Genomic DNA, 10352 nt, shown 5'->3' with positions numbered 1-10352 from the left:
TTTATGTTCAATTTTTATTAGCATATAACAGATTTTAGAGAATTCTAGATTGAAATCGGATTTCTTATAGTGAATTATAAGATCTTTCCTAATCACTATTACTATTACTATTTGTATTTGTAGACATGATATAAAGAAATGTAGCAACTCTTAATGTAGAATGCACCAATGAAAAATATGGAATTGTTTGTGGTCTGACAAGAAATTAATGTGATGGTTTGGGAGAATGCGGGAATTGGTGAGCTGGTTAGAAGTTTATTAGTGGGCGTTTATTAGTGGGCACGTGACTATCAAAGTGAGGAATGGATCTGTTTGTCGAAATATGGGCCAAAGTTAAGTTTAGTCCCATTAGCTAAAAACCGGATCCAAGTGCTGAACACCAAAGCCCATCAACACCAAAACCCGTTCCCACTGTAGCTTATAGCTACCGGACCACTGGATCAAAACAGTTTTCTTCTCCACTTCAGTTCGCACGAACAGAACCCCAAAACCCCATCTACTTCCCTTGCAAAAACCAGCACTCAAATAAAGCTTGTTTGCTTTTCACTTGTTCCAGCGATCACCATTCTATACCCAAGCCCGCACCACCTGATCAAAGTCAAGCCCACTATGTTTTCATAGCTGGAATACTCACGAATAGAAACAAAAATAGAATCGAGCCAAATTCGCAACTCCGATTTCCAAATGGAATCGAATTGGGAACTCTCGCGATAAAATTAGAAACTGAGAGTTTCATTCCAAAGGAGAAACTGGACGAACAGAGGACCGAGTCTTTGGGGGATCCAATCCCGAATTTCACGCAACTCGACCGAATTAGATACTTCTAATTCAAATCAAACTCTCGATGTTAATCCATTATATATAGAAGAGAGAAACAGTAGAGAAAGGCGGCGCTCCAGAACACATAAGACAGAACAGAACACCAGATCTTTGGAGAGCATGAATTGGAGCGAGAGCAGCAGACGAAGTGGAAAAGAAGATTTCAAAGCGGATTACGGTTTTGTCGATAATTTCTTCTTCTTTTATTTTCGTGTTGCAAATTATCATGTCTAGCTAAAGTCCAAGCTAGGGCTTAGATGAAGCCTTAGACTTGTATAGGTTTTTTTTTTTTATGTTTAATTAGTTTGCTGTTCTCGGAACTTAAAGATTAAACTTGATTGATTTCCTTTGATAGTAATAGGATTACTTTCATTAATTATATCTTGCATGTTTTCATGTCTCGACTAATTAATAGTTAGATTATTCTCTTATTAATATCAATGCACTACGTTTATCGTCTAAATAAATCTGTGAATAGTTGTGCTATAAAAAGACAACTCTTGCTAGGGATTTATATTTTCGTTTGCTGAAATCCAATCAATCTAATAAATATAAGAGCTTCATGATCATATTTTCGAGAAAGTTAGGGTTACCTTTCCCTCGTGCTACTCGTAATTAAAAGAGAACTTCAAATTAATTAAACTAAGATAATTTACAACGGTCTAGGGTGGATTCGAAAGCCTTAATGTTTTCTTCATTGATAGTTAATATATATTTTTATTGGTTTCGTAGTTAATAGTTTAATTGCATTGCTTAGTCAATAGTTAAATTAAATCATACATAAAAAATCTGGCAAAATTAGTTAAGTATAATTTTAATACCCGTTTGTCCGAAGTAGCAATCCCTGTGGGATCGATCCGTTTGCCGCAACTATTTTCAATGATAACTCACTACACCAGAAATGGCAAAAACGACGGTTTATTCTGTCCTAAATCGAGATTTACGACGGAAAATAGTGTCCCAGACTCCGTCGCAAATAGCCCTGTCGTTAATATTTACGACGGGAAATAGCGTGGTAAGTTGAATTAGAATTGCGACGGACATGCGACAATTTATGCCGTCGTGAAATTTAGGACACGAAAAACCGTCGTAAATTTACTTTACACCACAACAGCCTATTTTCAAAACTGTAACTCAACCAACCGTCGTACTTTTGTGTCCTAACTTTAGGACATGTATTTCCGTCGCATTTGGTTTTTGGGAAATCAATTAACGACAATATTCTCTGTCGTATTAGTTTAAAATATTTTTTTTTAGTAGAATCTATTTTTTCCTAGACACATACTCCTGCTAATTGTTACCTGATTTGAGGTTTCTCAAATCATAAAATCAACTACACAAAAACTACATACTAAAGCAACACATTTAAAAAATTGATACATAATCCATTGATAATAATTTCCAAAATTTACAATGTTCTCAAGTTTTTGATTGCCAACAACTAAATTTTCAAAGCATACAAGGCAGAATAAGAACATAATGAAAAAACAATTTGAAATTTGAAATTCACATCTTCATCACCTCTGCACATGTGAATCGCACAACCTTTCATAATGGTAAACAACTTTGAGAGTTTTCTAGAGATGGAACCAGCAGAGACAAACAACACGGCAGGAGCATTATCAGTCCAGCGCCACTCCACACAAAGAAATATAGCTAACTGCTTACCACCTAAGCAAAAAAAATTGTTACTAAAGTAAGCAATGTTTCACAACACTAAGCTAATACGAGTCTTTCGGCCTCATTAGCACTTGCAACATAGAGAGTAAGCTTTCAACCTTAAATATGAAAAAGAACTGCCAAAAAGAATAAAAATTTATCCTTCAACACATGACAAGGCAAAAACTCTCTGCAAATGGAGTTATATACTTGTATCAAGTGCATGCAATCCAAAAATCATTATAAAGCATGTAGTTTCAAGCCTCCATCATGCATCGTACCACATAATCAGTAGACCACATTTCTACATTAGCAAGAAACATAGAGTATACCTATATATACCTCTAGCTAGTTAAATTCAAAGAATCGCTAGCCAGGCCACTTACTTGGAAATATAGTCTAAAATGGTGGAGTCCCATAAGGAATTCATAACAAGGAAAATGTTCTCTACCATTTATGGCGTTAGATAATCTAGAGTCCCACACATGGTTTGTCTTTAGTGTGTTGAGTGGACTGACAATCCAGCAAAACACACTAACAACACTAATCTGACCATTGCTTGCTACAAGAACAAATACACAAGTATCTAATTACAGTACTTTAAAAGAAAGAGCTACGCATGTACCTTCTTTTATAATTAGGATTGCACAAAGTAAACCAATATTAAATTAAGGGAAAAAGATGAAAAAAATTGAGTTAAATAGACATACCATATGATGCTAAAAGGTTTACAAGATTATTGAAGTAGAAGGCATTATGTCATTTCGGCCCGACACTAGCAACTTTGGATCAACTCAAGCTCAAGATAATCACGTGAACGGTTCTGGAACTTACATACTACAAACACTAAACAAATGAATAACAAGATTGCTTAAAACATTATAGGTTAGATAATTGTGAAGTTAATGATAGATGGTTGGTTGTTGAATGAATCTAACAACAATCCAGTTGGTTTAACACAGAAACCACAACCTGTTAAAGCAAGTCGAGCATTAAGACTAAAACGCGTCTTAGAACCATAAAGTACTTCAAAATAAAAATATAGATAAGACCAGGACCACCCCCCTCTGTTATACATTCTCCTATATTTTGCTTAACAAGGAACTATTTCTACCACTTAGTGTTTGTAGCATGGGGCTTTAGTATTGAGAGAATTCAGACTAGCATGCATGCGACTAATGACTGTCTGTTCCTCTTTTTTTTTTTTTTTTTTTTTTTTAATAATTTTGTTCAGAGTCCACTTCCACTGAGAAGTTTGTTTATTTCATTTCCCTAGTATCCAAAATTTGAAGATGTGCAAGGTAGCCTGTATTTTACTTTTATAACAAGCATCAAATGGGTATAAAGGAGGTTTCGAAGAATTCTCTTACCTCGAGGTCAGTAGTACCATCTCCAATCATAACCATCTTCTTGAGCCTGCAAACCATAGCTTTCACATCACTACAATAAAATAACAAACAGTGGACTGATATTTAGTCTACTTCACAAAGTCTTTATCGGCCTTCCGTTTACGACAATAAATCGGGAATGACAATAAATCTCGTCTCTATTTTGGGATGACAATAGAATAAACTTTAATTCTAACAAAACAACTAAACCATACAAAAAACATCAAATCTTTATAACAAGTTAATTGAAAAGCTCACCAAATTCAGATCTTTGCTATCATGCAGCTTTCCACAACTCTTTTATAAATGTGCTGTGATTCTTGGCCCTACTGCAAGCTTCTTTCATACTTCTGAATCCGGTGTTAGTAGCGAAACTTGAGGCTGCCATGTTTCATTGGCTAAAGTAATAGTCCCTCCACAAATCTGTATGCAGGTCATCACCAATCTTCCATTGAGTTACGCTCGAGCCTCGGTTTCAAGGATTCACAGTAGGAATAGCTTCGTTTCTGTGTCAAGCATAACAAATCGTGGACCTTATGGCTGTACAGAGAGAAGTGTATTTTTTATTAGAATAGCCTAGTCTGTATGGCTGTACTTAAGAAATGAAAAAAACATGTCTATCACTCAAATCTACTAGTTAAGGAATCGATGAACTTTGTTATTGCAGACATGAATATCATTACTGCATGGAGTGTTAACACTAGGCTGAGAAGAGCTGCAAGAATAAGAGAGAGTAAGTGGTATCCACCAGATCCTCAGATTATCAAATTTAATTATGATGGTGCTTCAAGAGGAAACCCAGGACTAGCAGGTTTAGGTAGTGTGTTTCACAATTCAGAGAATTCAGAGAACCGGACTTTACTCGCAATGGAAAGCGACACTAGCCTACTAGCTATCAGGAGGAGTGTCCATTCATGGACAAGAGTAAGAACGAGTACTGCTGAGAAAATTTTGTATAACGGAAGGCCCCCATGGATAAATAAATGGGAGGCCCCCTATAGTACTTAGGTTTGGCAAGCGCCATGAGGAGGATACACTATCCTACCTTTTGGTAACAAACTATGTAAACTCTACCTTCATTTATTTTTAATACAAATCTCCTGCTTACCTAGCTGAAAATAAAAGGAATCTGGAAATTCTACAACCAAATCCACCCATAACCCGAAAATAAACAAACACCACCCATTGCATAATATAGAATACACAAAAGAATAGATTTTATAAGCAATTACAAAGAAATCGTCAACTGCAATACATGTTCATTCTTTTGCACACAACAACACACAGTTCCTAACACCAAACAAAAAATCCACCACCCAATCCTTCCAAAGCTCGATATTAAAAAAAATATACCATCCTCGTCCATCTATAAAATCACAGTAGAGTTAAAATTTTAACATCAAACACCAAAAAAGATTCAAAAAAATTCTAAAAACAATAGAAACCCACCTTGACCAAACCAACAGCATGCTCTTCAAAAGCCATCAAGAATTTTTGAAGCGTAATTGTTGTGGTGTAACTGGAGGATCTGAATTTTCAAGGTGGTTTCTTCTTTTCTTTTTTGTTCTATAATTCTACATAGTGCGCTGTCAGTTGTTTTGGTCAAAATCAGGTCAATTTAATTTGATGTTGCATGCTTTAAAGCACAACCAACAAAGACATGACTTGTGAGATGATCCCCCGGCCCAATAGTAATGAAAACTCAAACTCAACCATCTTATAGTTCCTCTCGTCAAGAGGCCAATTAGTTTCTCGACACATAAGAAACTAATAAATATGTTCACATAAATAATAACTTTACAAACTAATACCTAAAAATCCACAACACAATTAAACATGCTACATAATCAGAAAATTTCTCATCAACCACCCTGAACGAAAACAGACGTATATTTCTCAATATAGCTTGGAAAGAGACAAATCCAATTGGGTTTGAAACTAGACTCACAGAACTACAACTTACCTTCAGACCTTGAAAGCTAAATTTTATTCAGAAAATCACAGACGTTGACAGAACTTGCTGAACTGTCAGCACAAGAACTAATTCATCACTCTGAAGTAAAACAGTCATAACTATCACTATATAACTTAGAATGGAACAAAACAAAATGGATATAAAACTGCACTCGAAAGTCTACAGCTTCTGTTCAGACCAATCAAGCAAATTCCACATAAATATTTTAAGGAAGCTGACTAAACATAGAACATGAGCTGGAAAATCCTAGTTAACATAGCTGTGCTAAAACAGTTGTATCTTTTACTATATATATTGGATTGAAACAAATCCAATTGGATATCAAAGTTAAGTAAGAATTCTACAACTTCTATTTGAACCTCAAAACCTAGTTCCTACACATAAATCCACACAAGTCAGCACAATAGACCACAAAAAGGAAAGACAAACAAAACTAAGTTATCCTATTTGTCATAATTTCAAACTCTACAAACCCAAGTTTCTAACTTTTAGAAACATATCAACCCCAAATCAATTTTAGCAGAGAAAACATGAGAATCAACTCACCTGAATCAAGTCTAATTGAAATCAATTTCAAATCTGCCAATAATCAACTTGACTTTCTTTTCTTCTTCAATTAAAACTTTAGCAATACAACTCCCTTGATGTTTGAATTCCACCTTGGTACTAATTACATAAAGAAGAAGAAGAAACCATCAATGAAAAGCGCCCCCTAAATCTTTCGCTATTCAATGGGATAAAGTAAAAAAACTAGTTTGTTTTCAGATGCATCAACCCATAAAGATATCACCTGATCTTCTTATAATCCCACAATACCCTGCTCAAATAGCACAACTTAAGTGAAGCTTCATTAGATATCGAAGTGTCTGATTTACAAACTTGATAATATAAAAACTTCAAGAATCAACAATTATACTAAGCAAACACCTTGATGATATACAAATAGTTGCAAAGATTCTGTAAGTCAATAAATTTAATGACAACAACAGTTACACAAGAAGGCTTTGACCAAATAAAAAAATCCAACTGTCTAAGAAGCATGATGAGCTGCTACAATGAGCATCCTTGTCACACTAGCAATAGAAGAAAACTGAGCACAACATCAAATAAGCCTACAACTTAAGTAACCAGGCAACAGTGCACATCATAGGGGAGAAGCCAAAGCCTGAGAAAGAATAGAGCACCCCCCACCCCCCACAAGATACAAGGCCTAAGCCTAGGGCACCACTACAAACTCACAGACAACACTTTCAACCTAGAAACCCTGTGCTACATGACTACGGTGTTCTTGTTTCTTTTCTGAAACCCAACAGTTCACCCCCCATCTTCAACTACCACATCCACTATATTGCAGTATCTTTTAAAAAATTCACTCAACAGAAGAATCAAGACATAACAGGGTATTTTCACAGACAAATTAACTAAGATGACTAATATCATATAAGAAAAAGATAATATATATTAGTATAAAAGATTAAAGACTTAAAGCCAATTCATAACTACTCTATATACCAAACAATAGTGAACATCCATGTCACGAGGAAAAAAACCATCGGTAATGCTCTTTCTATTTTCCAATATATAAAAATGCAAAAAAATTCCACACAACAATAAAAACAATACGTAGAATAGAATGAATTTACGAGTATACAAAATTTCCCACGACAAAAATATATGCATCAACAAGTATATTTATATGCAAACAATTTAAGAGAAGAACAAAGTAGAAATACACTAAAAAAAACTTACTTTTCGATCTCTACAAAAACCTAACTTGTAGTACGAATCGAACTGAAATAAAAATCCCTTTTCGAACTAGTTTAAGCACGTGTCAATCAACCCCAATCAAAGTGAAGACTGTAAGATGAACTAGGAAGTGAGGGTGCGATGGGAACTTCCATTTTTAACTATTTCGGTAAGTATGTTGACAGTTCTATTTTTTGTTAAGTTATTAATTTTGGTTTTATTTATTTTTTTTGTTAAATTTTCGACGGTTCAGCAAACGCCATTGAATCCATAATAATAATAAAACAAGAAGAATGAAAAAAGGGAAGAAATTTACCTCGATTTGAATAAGGAACTTTGATTTGAGTGAACTCGCAAAAAGAAATTTACCCATTTCAGTTTAACAAACAAATATCGGACTAAAAAAACTTCGAACTTGAAGCTTTAAAGCATTGACTAAATATTATGGTTTGGGGGAGAAAGAGAGAGCTTACAATTTCACAGTAGAGGTCTTGATTCAGTGACAAAACCCACGGCTTGTTAGAACTTAGCAATCACCCTTTTTTTTATCTCTTCTGTTTCCACTAGGGTTTCTAACTGGGTATAATGAGCGAGAATGAAAAACTGCCCCGCGACGAGTTCTTGAAAATTCGAGCACTACTGCTACCGTCGTGAATGCACTACACTAAAGCTCGTCCTTTATTTTACCTTAATGCCAATATACGACGAGCTTAGGCCATATAGGACGGTTCTTGCAATCCTACATTAAGGACGGTCAACACAGTCCTAACAAGGTGTCGTTATTAAGCAATTCTGGTGTAGTGACTGTGCGCTTGCAGTTTAATTAGGGTTAGATTAGTCTAATTAATTTAGACCGACTAATTTCCTATCAAGTTTTTGGCGCCGCTGCCGGGGATTGCAGTGGTACAATCGAGTTTTAGGGTCTTACTTAACGTAATTCATAGTTTAGGTTTAGTCGTAGTTTAGTTTTATTCCGTAGTCTAAGTGTTTGCTTTTGATTTTGATAGGTTTAAATATATATATATATATATATATATATATATATATATATTAGAGCATACAAGTTCGAAGCTTAATAGAGAAGAATCAAAGGAGCTTGCTTGTCATCACCCGGCGTCGCAAGTGGCCCTTGAAGGTTCACGCCGGAGGTACGCTTTTAACTTTGTGGGGTTGAACTTGTGTGTTTGTCTGTTTTCGTATTTTTTTTTCTTGCATTTAGGATTGGTTAAGTCACCTTTGACCAGCCTTAGGCATATTGCATTAGGACAGGTTTTAGCCCGCTCACTAGGAAAGCTCGTTTGACACGTGGATCGAGTGACGGTGCTTTTAGCACAAGAACTGGGAATCGTGTTATCTGGGTTTAGGAGCATTTATTTTTTAATTAAAAATTCAATTCGGTTTGAGATTTGTTGCTTATTTTCTGTGATTGTGAATCATCCCGCATCTTTCATTTTACGTCTGTTGTCTTTCATTGTAGAGTTAGGTTTCAATCATCTAGAGTCAGAAGTTGTGTATGGTAGAAACCCGTTATGAAAATCCTGATATAGCACCTTTTGATCTGGAAATCGAAAGAACATTTCATAAGGGACCTACTAATCCAAACCAAGGCGAGTTAGAAAAACATTTGTTAGAAATGGTAGCAGAACCCAAAGTTAAATCCTTAAAGACTACTATTATCCAGTCCTTAATTCTAATCCTTCTTGCATAGATTTGCCTGCGTGTGATGCTAATTTTGAGTTAAGGGCAGCCATCATAAACTTGCTTCCCCAGTTCCATGGTCTTGATTCTGAAGACCCTTATCTTCACGTTAAGGAGTTCTTAGATATATGTGGTACTCTTAACTTCCCTAGAGTCCAACCAGAGATTATCAAACTCTGCCTCTTTCCTTTTTCACTGAAGGATAAGTCAAAGTTGTGGTTGAATTTCTTAGAGTCTAAGTCTATCACTACTTGGGATGAGTTGAACATTAAGTTTCTCATTAAATTCTTTCCCATGCACAAGACTACTAGCCTTCGGCGACAGATCATGCATTTTACTCAAAAAGAGGGTGAAGAGTTTTATATATGTTGGGAAAGATTTAAAGATCTTCTTTTGAGGTGTCATCACCATAATTTTGTGAAATGGCAATTAGTGCAGTTTTTCTTTGAGGGGTTGTCGATTTCACACCGTCAGTTTGTTGAGTCTCGAAGTGGGGCAGATATCCTCTCTTTGCAAGAGGACGCAACTTGGAAACTTCTTGAGACAATCTCTGAAAGTTCTCAGCAATGGGAATCTCCAGGAAGGGTCTATGATAAAAGTGTACAAGTAGCTGCTGAACCAAAAAGGGGTGGTGTTTATGAGGTGAGAGGCAATTTTGAGATGAGTGCCAAACTAGCCAATCTTGCTAGAGAGGTGGAATCCTTGAAGTTAAAAGGGGAGAGTTCTCATGTCAAGTCAGTTAGTCAAGTATGTCAGCTATGTGAGAGTCCCGCGCACACAGCCCAAACGTGTCCTTCTATCTCTGCGTTCAATGAGTGTATAGCTGAACAAGCTAATGCACTCAACACATATAATAAGAAACTGTTTGGTGACCCTTACTCTAACACATATAACCCTGGGTGGAGGAATCATCCCAATTTTTCATGGAAAAATGGGCGCGATCAAACCCGATCCGGGGTGTCACCTCGTGAATCCTCCTTCCCACCATATGCTCAAGTTCCTTCCAACCAGTTTTAGCAATACCAAAGAACCACCTCCACCATCTAAGAAACCATCTCTTGAGGACA

At 35.9% G+C, this 10352-nt stretch overlaps 1 long non-coding RNA gene and 1 pseudogene across 1 annotated transcript; one reads left to right on the top strand and one right to left on the bottom strand.

Annotated features, from left to right (window-relative positions):
* Window positions 1-2181: 2181 nt before the first annotated feature.
* On the bottom strand, window positions 2182-3560 carry LOC147492382 (uncharacterized). The gene is made up of 2 exons (XR_015199841.1): window positions 3189-3560; window positions 2182-2490 (listed from the first exon to the last, which is right to left on the bottom strand). It is a non-coding gene; the product is annotated as an uncharacterized LOC147492382 (long non-coding RNA).
* Window positions 3561-9100: 5540 nt separating this feature from the next.
* LOC147492381 (uncharacterized) overlaps window positions 9101-10352 on the top strand; it is an 80142-nt pseudogene continuing 78890 nt past the window's right edge.

Source organism: Coptis chinensis, chromosome 6 (assembly GCF_015680905.1).
Source record: "Coptis chinensis isolate HL-2020 chromosome 6, ASM1568090v1, whole genome shotgun sequence".
Lineage (NCBI taxonomy): Eukaryota > Viridiplantae > Streptophyta > Magnoliopsida > Ranunculales > Ranunculaceae > Coptis > Coptis chinensis.
The sequence above is the reverse complement of the archived record's forward strand: the minus strand, read 5'-3'. Positions and strand labels throughout refer to the sequence as shown.